Genomic DNA, 15,578 nt, shown 5'->3' with positions numbered 1-15,578 from the left:
AAGTTAAAATCCTCAAATTTGGTATAATAATGACTTTTTCACGTTTTTCATGTAGTTTGATATTACGTATATATATTCATTTTTACCAATATTTCGATACTATTTCATGTAGTATCACGATATGTGCTTTGGCCTTCAAATCTCAGATTTTCGCATAAAATTGCATTTTAAGCAAGTTTTCTTGCATTTTGCTTCGTACTAAAAATCATCGAATTCAGCAATATTTTGACGTTTATCATCCCCTTTTCCTTTATGTGATATAAACAAAATATCATCGAATTAGGCAATATTTTGCTGTTTTTCCACGTTTTTGTGAACTTTCAGTTTATTGCTCTTAATTCATTAAAAATACGATAAAAATTATGCAAACACATAATTGATTAGAAATTAACCTTAAACACTTAATTTTCAATCAACTATTTGTTTCTCGTTAAAATACTGAGTAAGATATTGGAAAGGGGAGAAGTTCTGTTTTTATTGCATATATCGATGTTTCAGCCGGATTAGAGCGGTTTTACGTGTACATCTTCCATCGGTAATATAAACGGAAAATCAGGAACATTTTAGTTAATTCTAATGAAAACACATTGATTTTTAACATTTGTATTTCAAACAACATTGTCATATGTCTTTTCTTGGATCTAAATAATACGAAACCTCGCTCTATGATTTGAAGTTAAAATCCTCAAATATGGTAATATAGTGACTTTTTTCACGTTATTCATGTAGTTTGATTTTACGTATATATATTCATTTTTACCAAAATTTCTATACTACTTCATGTTTCCTCACGATATGTGATTTGGCCTTCAAATCTCAGAATTTTCAAATTTTTGCATTTTAAGCAAGTTTTCTTGCATTTTCTTTTGTACTAAAAATCATCGAATTTAGCAATATTTTGACCTTTATCATCCCTTTTTCCTTTATGTGATTTAAACAAAATATCATCGAATTAGGCAATATTTTGCCGTTTTTCCACGTTTTTGTGAATTTTCAGTTTATTGTTATTAATTCATTAAATATACGATAAAAATTATGCAAACACATAATTGATCAGAAAATAACCTTAAATACTTCATTTTCAATCATCTATTTGTTTCTCGTTAAAATACTGAGTAAGATATTGAAAAGGGGAGAAGTTCTGTTTTTATTGCATATATCGACGTTTCAGCCGGATTAGAGCGGTTTTACGTGTACATCTTCCATCGGTAATATAAACGGAAAATCAGGAACATTTTAGTTAATTCTAATGAAAACACATTGATTTTTATCATTTGTATTGGAAGCAACATCTTTATACGTCTTTTCTAGGGTCAAAAAAATACGAAACGTCGCTCTATGATTCGAAGATAAAATCCTCAAATTTGGTATAATAATGACTTTTTCACGTTTTTCATGTAGTTTGATATTACGTATATATATTCATTTTTACCAATATTTCGATACTATTTCATGTAGTATCACGATATGTGCTTTGGCCTTCAAATCTCAGATTTTCGCATAAAATTGCATTTTAAGCAAGTTTTCTTGCATTTTGCTTCGTACTAAAAATCATCGAATTCAGCAATATTTTGACGTTTATCATCCCCTTTTCCTTTATGTGATATAAACAAAATATCATCGAATTAGGCAATATTTTGCTGTTTTTCCACGTTTTTGTGAACTTTCAGTTTATTGCTCTTAATTCATTAAAAATACGATAAAAATTATGCAAACACATAATTGATTAGAAATTAACCTTAAACACTTAATTTTCAATCAACTATTTGTTTCTCGTTAAAATACTGAGTAAGATATTGGAAAGGGGAGAAGTTCTGTTTTTATTGCATATATCGATGTTTCAGCCGGATTAGAGCGGTTTTACGTGTACATCTTCCATCGGTAATATAAACGGAAAATCAGGAACATTTTAGTTAATTCTAATGAAAACACATTGATTTTTATCATTTGTATTTCAAACAACATTGTCATATGTCTTTTCTTGGATCTAAATAATACGAAACCTCGCTCTATGATTTGAAGTTAAAATCCTCAAATATGGTAATATAGTGACTTTTTTCACGTTATTCATGTAGTTTGATTTTACGTATATATATTCGTTTCAACCAATATTTCGATACTACTTCATGTTTTCTTACGATATGTGATTTGGCCTTCAAATGTCAGAATTTTCAAATTTTGCATTTTTAAGCAAGTTTTCTTGCATTTTCTTTTGTAATAAATATCATCGAATTTAGCAATATTTTGACCTTTATCATCCTCTTTTCCTTTATGTGATTTAAACAAAATATTATCGAATTAGGCAATATTTTGCCGTTTTTCCACGTTTTTGTCAATTTTCGGTTTATTGTTATTAATTCATTAAAAATACGATAAAAATTATGCAAACACATAATTGATCAGAAAATAACCTTAAATACTTCATTTTCAATCATCTATTTGTTTCTCGTTAAAATACTGAGTAAGATATTGAAAAGGGGAGAAGTTCTGTTTTTATTGCATATATCGACGTTTCAGCCGGATTAGAGCCGTTTTACGTGTACATCTTCCATCGGTAATATAAACGGAAAATCAGGAACATTTTAGTTAATTCTAATGAAAACACATTGATTTTTATCATTTGTATTGGAAGCAACATCTTTATACGTCTTTTCTAGGGTCTAAAAAATACGAAACGTCGCTCTATGATTCGAAGTTAAAATCCTCAAATTTGGTATAATAATGATTTTTTTCTCGTTTTTCATGTAGTTTGATATTACGTATATTTATTCATTTTTACCAATATTTCGATACTATTTCATGTAGTATCACGATATGTGCTTTGGCCTTCAAATCTCAGATTTTCGCATAAAATTGCATTTTAAGCAAGTTTTCTTGCATTTTGCTTCGTACTAAAAATCATCGAATTCAGCAATATTTTGACGTTTATCATCCCCTTTTCCTTTATGTGATATAAACAAAATATCATCGAATTAGGCAATATTTTGCTGTTTTTCCACGTTTTTGTGAACTTTCAGTTTATTGCTCTTAATTCATTAAAAAAAAGATAAAAATTATGCAAACACATAATTGATTAGAACACCTTAAACACTTAATTTTCAATCAACTATTTGTTTCTCGTTAAAATACTGAGTAAGATATTGGAAAGGGGAGAAGTTCTGTTTTTATTGCATATATCGACGTTTCAGCCGGATTAGAGCCGTTTTACGTGTACATCTTCCATCGGTAATATAAACGGAAAATCAGGAACATTAGTTAATTCTAATGAAAACAAATTGATTTTTATCGTTTGTATTTGAAACAACATGGTCATATGTCTTTTCTTGGATCTAAATAATACGAAACCTCGCTCTATGATTTGAAGTTAAAATCCTCAAATATGGTAATATAGTGACTTTTTTCACGTTATTCATGTAGTTTGATTTTACGTATATATATTCGTTTTTACCAAAATTTCTATACTACTTCATGTTTCCTCACGATATGTGATTTGGCCTTCAAATCTCAGAATTTTCAAATTTTGCATTTTAAGCAAGTTTTCTTGCATTTTCTTTTGTACTAAAAATCATCGAATTTAGCAATATTTTGACCTTTATCATCCCTTTTTCCTTTATGTAATTTAAACAAAATATCATCGAATTAGGCAATATTTTGCCGTTTTTCCACGTTTTTGTGAATTTTCAGTTTATTGTTATTAATTCATTAAATATACGATAAAAATTATGCCAACACATAATTGATCAGAAAATTACCTTAAATACTTCATTTTCAATCATCTATTTGTTTCTCGTTAAAATACTGAGTAAGATATTGAAAAGGGGAGAAGTTCTGTTTTTATTGCATATATCGACGTTTCAGCCGGATTAGAGCCGTTTTACGTGTACATCTTCCATCGGTAATATAAACGGAAAATCAGGAAAATCTAGATAATTCTAATGAAAACACATTGATTTTTATCATTTGTATTGGAAGCAACATCTTTATACTTCTTTTCTAGGGTCTAAAAAATACGAAACGTCGCTCTATGATTCGAAGTTAAAATCCTCAAATTTGGTATAATAATGACTTTTTTCACGTTTTTCATGTAGTTTGATATTACGTATATATATTCATTTTTACCAATTTTTCGATACTATTTCATGTAGTATCACGATATGTGCTTTGGCCTTCAAATCTCAGATTTTCGCATAAAATTGCATTTTAAGCAAGTTTTCTTGCATTTTGCTTCGTACTAAAAATCATCAAATTCAGCAATATTTTGACGTTTATCATCCCCTTTTCCTTTATGTGATATAAACAAAATATCATCGAATTAGGCAATATTTTGCTGTTTTTCCACGTTTTTGTGAACTTTCAATTTATTGCTCTTAATTCATTAAAAATACGATAAAAATTATGCAAACAAATAATTGATTAGAAAATAACCTTAAATACTTCATTTTCAATCATCTATTTGTTTCTCGTTAAAATACTGAGTAAAATATTGAAAAGGGGAGAAGTTCTGTTTTTATTGCATATATCGACGTTTCAGCCGGATTAGAGCCGTTTTACGTGTACATCTTCCATCGGTAATAAAAACGGAAAATCAGGAACATTTTAGTTAATTCTAATGAAAACACATTGATTTTTATCATTTGTATTGGAAGCAACATCTTTATACATCTTTTCTAGGGTCTAAAAAATACGAAACGTCGCTCTATGATTCGAAGTTAAAATCCTCAAATTTGGTATAATAATGACTTTTTTCACGTTTTTCATGTAGTTTGATATTACGTATATATATTCATTTTTACCAATATTTCGATACTATTTCATTTAGTATCACGATATGTGCCTTGGCCTTCATATCTCAGATTTTCGCATAAAATTGCATTTTAAGCAAGTTTTCTTGCATTTTGTTTCGTACTAAAAATCATCGAATTCAGCAATATTTTGACGTTTATCATTCACTTTTCCTTTATGTGATATAAACAAAATATCATCGAATTAGGCAATATTTTGCTGTTTTTCCACGTTTTTGTGAACTTTCAGTTTATTGCTCTTAATTCATTAAAAAAAAGATAAAAATTATGCAAACACATAATTGATTAGAAATTAACCTTAAAAACTTAATTTTCAATCAACTATTTGTTTCTCGTTAAAATACTGAGTAAGATATTGGAAAGGGGAGAAGTTCTGTTTTTATTGCATATATCGACGTTTCAGCCGGATTAGAGCGGTTTTACGTATACATCTTCCATCGGTAATATAAACGGAAAATCAGGAACATTTTAGTTAATTCTGATGAAAACACATTGATTTTTATCATTTGTATTTGAAGCAACATTGTCATATGTCTTTTCTTGGATCTAAATAATACGAAACCTCGCTCTATGATTTGAAGTTAAAATCCTCAAATATGGTAATATAGTGACTTTTTTCACGTTATTCATGTAGTTTGATTTTACGTATATATATTCGTTTTTACCAATATTTCTATACTACTTCATGTTTCCTCACGATATGTGATTTGGCCTTCAAATCTCAGAATTTTCAAATTTTGCATTTTAAGCAAGTTTTCTTGCATTTTCTTTTGTACTAAAAATCATCGAATTTAGCAATATTTTGACCTTTATCATCCCTTTTTCCTTTATGTGATTTAAACAAAATATCATCGAATTAGGCAATATTTTGCCGTTTTCCACGTTTTTGTGAATTTTCAGTTTATTGTTATTAATTCATTAAATATACGATAAAAATTATGCAAACACATAATTGATCAGAAAATTACCTTAAATATTTCATTTTCAATCATCTATTTGTTTCTCGTTAAAATACTGAGTTAGATATTGCAAAGGGGAGAAGTTCTGTTTTTATTGCATATATCGACGTTTCAGCCGGATTAGAGCGGTTTTACGTGTACATCTTCCATCGGTAATATAAACGGAAAATCAGGAACATTTTAGTTAATTCTAATGAAAACACATTGATTTTTATCATTTGTATTTCAAACAACATTGTCATATGTCTTTTCTTGGATCTAAATAATACGAAACCTCGCTCTATGATTTGAAGTTAAAATCCTCAAATATGGTAATATAGTGACTTTTTTCACGTTATTCAAGTACAAAACAAAATGCAAGAAACATGCTTAAAAATGAAAAATTTGCGAAATTCTGTGATATGAATTCCAAATCACATATCGTGAGAAAACATGAAGTAGTATCGAAATATTGGTAAAAACGAATATATTTACGTAAAATCCCACTACATGAGAAACGTGAAAAAATCACTATTTTACCATATTTGAGGATTTTAACTTCAAATCATAGAGCGAGGTTTCGTATTATTTAAATCCAAGAAAAGACATGACAATGTTGTTTCCAATACAAATTAATTTCTAATCAATTATGTGTTTGCATCCTTTTTATCGTATATTTAATGAAATAATAGCAATAAACGGAAATTTCACAATAACGTGGAAAAAAGGCAAAATATTGCCAAAATCGATGATATTTTGTTTAAATCACATAGAGGAAAAGGGGATTATAATCGTCAAAATATTGCTAAATTCGATGATTTTTAGTACGAAACAAAATGCAAGAAAACTTGCTTAAAATGCAATATTATGCGAAATTCTGAGATTTGAAGGCCAAATCACATATCGTGATACTACATGAAATAGTATCGAAATATTGGTAAAAATGAATATATTTACGTAATATCAAACTACAAGAAAAAAGTGAAAAAAGTCACTATTATTCCAAATTTCAGGATTTTAACTTCGAATCATAGAGCGAGGTTTCGTATTATTTAGATCCAAGAAAAGACATATGACAATGTTGTTTCCAATACAAATGATAAATATCAATGTGTTTTCATTAAAATTAACTAAAATGTTCCTGATTTTCTGTTTATATTACCGATGGAAGATGTACACGTAAAACCGCTCTAATCCGGCTGAAACGTCGATATATGCAATAAAAACAGAACTTCTCCCCTTTTCAATATTTTACTCAGTATTTTAACGAGAAACAAATAGATGATTCAAAATGAAGTATTTAAGGTTAATTTCCAATCAATTATGTTTTTGCATCATTTTTATCATTTATTTAAAGAATTAATAAAAATAAATTGAAAATTCACAAAAACGTGGAAAAACTGCAAAATATTGCCTAAATCGATAATATTTTGTTTAAATCACATAGAGGAAAAGGGGATGATAAACGTCAAAATATTGCTAAATTCGATGCTTTTTAGTACGAAACAAAATGTAAAAAAAACTTGCTTAAAATGCAATATTCTGCGAAATTCTGAGATATGAAGGCCAAATAACATATCGTGATACTACATGAAATAGTATCGAAATATTGGTAAAAATGAATATATTTACATAATATAAAAATACATGTAAAACGCGAAAAAAGTCACTATTATACCAAATTTCAGGATTTTAACTTCGAATCATAGAGCGAGGTTTCGTATTATTTAGATCCAAGAAAAGACATATGACAATGTTGTTTCTAATACAAATAATAAAAATCAATGTGTTTTCATTAGAATTAACTAAAATGTTCCTGATTTTCCGTTTATATTACCGATGGAAGATGTACACGTAAAACCGCTCTAATCCAGCTGAAACGTCGACATATGCAATAAAAACAGAACTTCTCCCCTTTTCAATATCTTACTCAGTATTTTAACGAGAAACAAATAGTTGATTAAAAAATGAGGTATTTAAGGTTAATTTCTAATCAATTATGTGTTTGCAACCTTTTTATCGTATATATAATGAATTAATAACAATAAACTGAAAATTCACAAAAACGTGGAAAAACGGCAAAATATTGCCAAAATCGATGATATTTTGTTTAAATCACATAGAGGAAAAGGGGATTATAAACGTCAAAATATTGCTAAATTCGATGATTTTTAGTACGAAACAAAATGTAAGAAAACTTGCTTAAAATGCAATATTATGCGAAATTTTGAGATTTGAAGGCCAAATCACATATCGTGATACTACATGAAATAGTATCGAAATATTGGTAAAAATAAATATATATACGTAATATCAAACTACATGAAAAAAGTGAAAAAAGTCACTATAATACCAAATTTCAGGATTTTAACTTCGAATCATAGAGCGAGGTTTCGTATTATTTAGATCCAAGAAAAGACATATGACAATGTTGTTTCCAATACAAATGATAAAAATCAATGTGTTTTCATTAGAATTAACTAAAATGTTCCTGATTTTCTGTTTATATTACCGATGGAAGATGTAAAGGTAAAACAGCTCTAATCCGGCTAAAACGTCGATATATGTAATAAAAACCGAACTTCTCCCCTTTTCAAAATCTTACTCAGTATCTTAACGAGAAACAAATAGATGATTGAAAATGAAGTATTTAAGGTTATTATCTAATCAATTGTGTGTTTGCATCATTTTTATCATATATTTATTGAATTAATACTAATAAACTGAAAATTCACAAAAACGTGGAAAAACTGCAAAATATTGCGTAATTCGATGATATTTTGTTTAAATCACATAAAGGAAAAGGGAATGATGAACGTCAAAATATTGCTGAATTCGATGATTTTTAGTACAAAACAAAATGCAAGAAACTTGCTTAAAAATCCAAATTTGCGAAATTCTGAGATATGAATTCCAAATCACATACCGTGAGAAAACAAGAAGTAGTATCGATATATTGGTAAAAACGAATATATTTACGTAAAATCACACTACATAAGAAAAGTGAAAAAATCACTATTTTACCATATAATACCAAATTTCAGGATTTAAACTACGAATCATAGTGCGAGGTTTCGTATTATTTAGATCCAAGAAAAGACATATGACAATGTTGTTTCCAATACAAATGATAAATATCGATGTGTTTTCATTAGAATTAACTAAAATGTTCCTGTTTTCTGTTTATATTACCGATGGAAGATGTACACGTAAAACCGCACTAATCCGGCTGAAACGTCGATATATGCAATAAAAACAGAACTTCTCCAGTTTTCAATATCTGATTCAGTATTTTAACGAGAAACATATAGATGATTGAAAATGAAGTATTTAAGGTTAATTTCTAATCAATTATGTTTTTGCATCATTTTTATCATATATTTAATAAATTAATAAAAATAAATTGATAATTCACAAAAACGTGGAAAAACTGCAAAATATTGCCTAAATCGATGATATTTTGTTTAAATCACATAGACGAAAAGGGGATGATAAACGTCAAAATATTGCTAAATTCGATGATTTTTAGTACGAAACAAAATGTACGAAAAAACTTGCTTAAAATGCAATATTCTGCGAAATTCTGAGATATGAAGGCCAAATAACATATCGTAATACTACATGAAATAGTATCGAAATATTGGTAAAAATGAATATATTTATATAATATCAAACTACATGAAAAAAGTGAAAAAAAGTCACTATTATAGCAAATTTCAGGATTTTAACTTCGAATCATAGAGCGAGGTTTCGTATTATTTAGATTCTAGAAAAGACATATGACAATGTTGTTTCCAATACAAATGATAAATATCAATGTGTTTTCATTAGAATTAACTAAAATGTTCCTGATTTTCTGTTTATATTACCGATGGAAGATGTACACGTAAAACCGCTCTAATCCGGCTGAAACGTCGATATATGCAATAAAAACAGAACTTCTCCAGTTTTCAATATCCGATTCAGTATTTTAACGAGAAACATATAGATGATTGAAAATTAAGTATTTAAGGTTAATTTCTAATCAATTATGTTTTTGAATCATTTTTATCATTTATTTAATGAATTAATAAAAATAAATTGAAAATTCACAAAAACGTGGAAAAACTGCAAAATATTGCCTAAATCGATGATATTTTGTTTAAATCACATAGAGGAAAAGGGGATGATAAACGTCAAAATATTGCTAAATTCGATGATTTTTAGTACGAAACAAAATGTAAGAAAAAACTTGCTTAAAATGCAATATTCTGCGAAATTCTGAGATATGAAGGCCAAATAACATATCGTGATACTACATGAAATAGTATCGAAATATTGGTAAAAATGAATATATTTACATAATATCAAAATACATGTAAAACGTGAAAAAAGTAACTATTATACCAAATTTCAGGATTTTAACTTCGAATCATAGAGCGAGGTTTCGTATTATTTAGATCCAAGAAAAGACATATGACAATGTTGTTTCCAATACAAATAATAAAAATCAATGTGTTTTCATTAGAATTAACTAAAATGTTCCTGATTTTTTTTTTATATTACCGATGGAAGATGTACACGTAAAACCGCTCAAATCCGCCAGAAACGTCGATATATGCAATAAAAACAGAACTTCTCCAGTTTTCAATATCTGATTCAGTATTTTACGAGAAACATATAGATGATTGAAAATTAAGTATTTAAGGTTAATTTTCAATCAATTATGTTTTTGCATCATTTTTATCATATATTTAATGAATTAATAATAATAAATTGAAAATTCACAAAAACGTGGAAAAACGGCAAAATATTGCCTAAATCGATGATATTTTGTTTAAATCACATAGAGGAAAAGGGGATGATAAACGTCAAAATATTGCTAAATTCGATGATTTTTAGTACGAAACAAAATGTAAGAAAAAACTTGCTTAAAATTCAATATTCTGCGAAATTCTGAGATGTGAAGGCCAAATAACATATCGTGTAACTACATGAAATAGTATCGAAATATTGGTAAAAATGAATATATTTACATAATATCAAAATACATGTAAAACGTGAAAAAAGTCACTATTATACCAAATTTCAGGATTTTAACTTCGAATCATAGAGCGAGGTTTCGTATTATTTAGATCCAAGAAAAGACATATGACAATGTTTTTTCCAATACAAATAATAAAAATCAATGTGTTTTCATTAGAAATTACTAAAATGTTCCTGATTTTCCGTTTATATTACCGATGGAAGATGTACACGTAAAACCGCTCTAATCCGGCTGAAACGTCGATATATGCAATAAAAACAGAACTTCTCCCCTTTTCAATATCTTACTCAGTATTTTAACGAGAAACAAATAGTTGATTGAAAAATGAGGTATTTAAGGTTAATTTCTAATCAATTATGTGTTTGCAACCTTTTTATCGTATATTTAATGAATTAATAACAATAAACTGAAAATTCACAAAAACGTGGAAAAACGGCAAAATATTGCCAAAATCGATGATATTTTGTTTAAATCACATAGAGGAAAAGGGGATTATAATCGTCAAAATATTGCTAAATTCGATGATTTTTAGTACGAAACAAAATGCAAGAAAACTTGCTTAAAATGCAATATTATGCGAAATTCTGAGATTTGAAGGCCAAATCACATATCGTGATACTACATGAAATAGTATCGAAATATTGGTAAAAATAAATATATATACGTAATATCAAACTACATGAAAAAAGTGAAAAAAGTCACTATAATACCAAATTTCAGGATTTTAACTTCGAATCATAGAGCGAGGTTTCGTATTATTTAGATCCAAGAAAAGACATATGACAATGTTGTTTCCAATACAAATGATAAATATCAATGTGTTTTCATTAAAATTAACTAAAATGTTCCTGATTTTCCGTTTATATTACCGATGGAAGATGTAAAGGTAAAACAGCTCTAATCCGGCTAAAACGTCGATATATGTAATAAAAACCGAACTTCTCCCCTTTTCAATATCTTACTCAGTATCTTAACGAGAAACAAATAGATGATTGAAAATGAAGTATTTAAGGTTATTATCTAATCAATTGTGTGTTTGCATCATTTTTATCATATATTTATTGAATTAATACTAATAAACTGAAAATTCACAACAACGTGGAAAAACTGCAAAATATTGCGTAATTCGATGATATTTTGTTTTAATCACATAAAAGAAAAGGGAATGATGAACGTTAAAATATTGCTGAATTCGACGATTTTTAGTACAAAACAAAATGCAAGAAACATGCTTAAAAATGAAAAATTTGCGAAATTCTGAGATATGAATTCCAAATCACATATCGTGAGAAAACATGAAGTAGTATCGATATATTGGTAAAAACGAATATATTTACGTAAAATTACACTACATAATAAAAGTGAAAAAATCACTATTTTACCATATATGAGGATTTTAACTTCAAATCAGAGAGCGAGGTTTCGTATTATTTAGATCCATTAAAAGACATATGACAATGCTGTTTCCAATACAAATGATAAAAATCAATGTGTTTTCATTAGAATTAACTAAAATGTTCCTGATTTTCCGTTTATATTACCGATGGAAGATGTACACGTAAAACCGCTCAAATCCGCCTGAAACGTCGATATATGCAATAAAAACAGAACTTCTCCCCTTTACAATATCTTACTCAGTATTTTAACGAGAAACAAATAGTTGATTGAAAAATGAGGTATTTAAGGTTAATTTCTAATCAATTATGTGTTTGCAACCTTTTAATCGTATATTTAATGAATTAATAACAATAAACTGAAAATTCACAAAAACGTGGAAAAACGGCCAAATATTGCCAAAATCGATGATATTTTGTTTAAATCACATAGAGGAAAAGGGGATTATAATCGTCAAAATATTGCTAAATTCGATGATTTTTAGTACGAAACAAAATGCAAGAAAACTTGCTTAAAATGCAATATTATGCGAAATTCTGAGATTTGAAGGCCAAATCACATATCGTGATACTACATGAAATAGTATCGAAATATTGGTAAAAATGAATATATTTACGTAATATCAAACTACATGAAAAAAGTGAAAAAAGTCACTATTGTTCCAAATTTCAGGATTTTAAATTCGAATCATAGAGCGAGGTTTCGTATTATTTAGATCCAAGAAAAGACATATGACAATGTTATTTCCAATACAAATGATAAATATCAATGTGTTTTCATTAAAATTAACTAAAATGTTCCTGATTTTCTGTTTATATTACCGATGGAAGATGTACACGTAAAACCGCTCTAATCCGGCTGAAACGTCGATATATGGAATAAAAACAGAACTTCTCCCCTTTTCAATATCTTACTCAGTATTTTAACGAGAAACAATTAGATGATTCAAAATGATGTATTTAAGGTTAATTTCCAATCAATTATGTTTTTGCATCATTTTTATCATTTATTTAAAGAATTAATAAAAATAAATTGAAAATTCACAAAAACGTGGAAAAACTGCAAAATATTGCCTAAATCGATAATATTTTGTTTAAATCACATAGAGGAAAAGGGGATGATAAACGTCAAAATATTGCTAAATTCGATGCTTTTTAGTACGAAACAAAATGTAAAAAAAACTTGCTTAAAATGCAATATTCTGCGAAATTCTGAGATATGAAGGCCAAATAACATATCGTGATACTACATGAAATAGTATCGAAATATTGGTAAAAATGAATATATTTACATAATATAAAAATACATGTAAAACGCGAAAAAAGTCACTATTATACCAAATTTCAGGATTTTAACTTCGAATCATAGAGCGAGGTTTCGTATTATTTAGATCCAAGAAAAGACATATGACAATGTTGTTTCCAATACAAATAATAAAAATCAACGTGTTTTCATTAGAATTAACTAAAATGTTCCTGATTTTCCGTTTATATTACCGATGGAAGATGTACACGTAAAACCGCTCTAATCCAGCTGAAACGTCGACATATGCAATAAAAACAGAACTTCTCCCCTTTTCAATATCTTACTCAGTATTTTAACGAGAAACAAATAGTTGATTAAAAAATGAGGTATTTAAGGTTAATTTCTAATCAATTATGTGTTTGCAACCTTTTTATCGTATATTTAATGAATTAATAACAATAAACTGAAAATTCACAAAAACGTGGAAAAACGGCAAAATATTGCCAAAATCGATGATATTTTGTTTAAATCACATAGAGGAAAAGGGGATTATAAACGTCAAAATATTGCTAAATTCGATGATTTTTAGTACGAAACAAAATGCAAGAAAACTTGCTTAAAATGCAATATTATGCGAAATTCTGAGATTTGAAGGCCAAATCACATATCGTGATACTACATGAAATAGTATCGAAATATTGGTAAAAATAAATATATATACGTAATATCAAACTACATGAAAAAAGTGAAAAAAGTCACTATAATACCAAATTTCAGGATTTTAACTTCGAATCATAGAGCGAGGTTTCGTATTATTTAGATCCAAGAAAAGACATATGACAATGTTGTTTCCAATACAAATGATAAAAATCAATGTGTTTTCATTAGAATTAACTAAAATGTTCCTGATTTTCTGTTTATATTACCGATGGAAGATGTAAAGGTAAAACAGCTCTAATCCGGCTAAAACGTCGATATATGTAATAAAAACCGATCTTCTCCCCTTTTCAATATCTTACTCAGTATCTTAACGAGAAACAAATAGATGATTGAAAATGAAGTATTTAAGGTTATTATCTAATCAATTGTGTGTTTGCATCATTTTTATCATATATTTATTGAATTAATACTAATAAACTGAAAATTCACAAAAACGTGGAAAAACTGCAAAATATTGCGTAATTCGATGATATTTTGTTTAAATCACATAAAGGAAAAGGGAATGATGAACGTCAAAATATTGCTGAATTCGATGATTTTTAGTACAAAACAAAATGCAAGAAACTTGCTTAAAAATCCAAATTTGCGAAATTCTGAGATATGAATTCCAAATCACATACCGTGAGAAAACAAGAAGTAGTATCGATATATTGGTAAAAACGAATATATTTACGTAAAATCACACTACATAAGAGAAGTGAAAAAATCACTATTTTACCATATAATACCAAATTTCAGGATTTAAACTACGAATCATAGAGCGAGGTTTCGTATTATTTAGATCCAAGAAAAGACATATGACAATGTTGTTTCCAATACAAATGATAAATATCAATGTGTTTTCATTAGAATTAACTAAAATGTTCCTGTTTTCTGTTTATATTACCGATGGAAGATGTACACGTAAAACCGCACTAATCCGGCTGAAACGTCGATATATGCAATAAAAACAGAACTTCTCCAGTTTTCAATATCTGATTCAGTATTTTAACGAGAAACATATAGATGATTGAAAATGAAGTATTTAAGGTTAATTTCTAATCAATTATGTTTTTGCATCATTTTTATCATATATTTAATGAATTAATAAAAATAAATTGATAATTCACAAAAACGTGGAAAAACTGCAAAATATTGCCTAAATCGATGATATTTTGTTTAAATCACATAGAGGAAAAGGGGATGATAAACGTCAAAATATTGCTAAATTCGATGATTTTTAGTACGAAACAAAATGTACGAAAAAACTTGCTTAAAATGCAATATTCTGCGAAATTCTGAGATATGAAGGCCAAATAACATATCGTAATACTACATGAAATAGTATCGAAATATTGGTAAAAATGAATATATTTATATAATATCAAACTACATGAAAAAAGTGAAAAAAGTCACTATTATACCAAATTTCAGGATTTTAACTTCGAATCATAGAGCGAGGTTTCGTATTAT

Source organism: Procambarus clarkii, unplaced genomic scaffold, assembly GCF_040958095.1.
Source record: "Procambarus clarkii isolate CNS0578487 unplaced genomic scaffold, FALCON_Pclarkii_2.0 HiC_scaffold_96, whole genome shotgun sequence".
Taxonomy (NCBI): domain Eukaryota; kingdom Metazoa; phylum Arthropoda; class Malacostraca; order Decapoda; family Cambaridae; genus Procambarus; species Procambarus clarkii.
Note: the sequence above shows the minus strand (reverse complement) of the source record.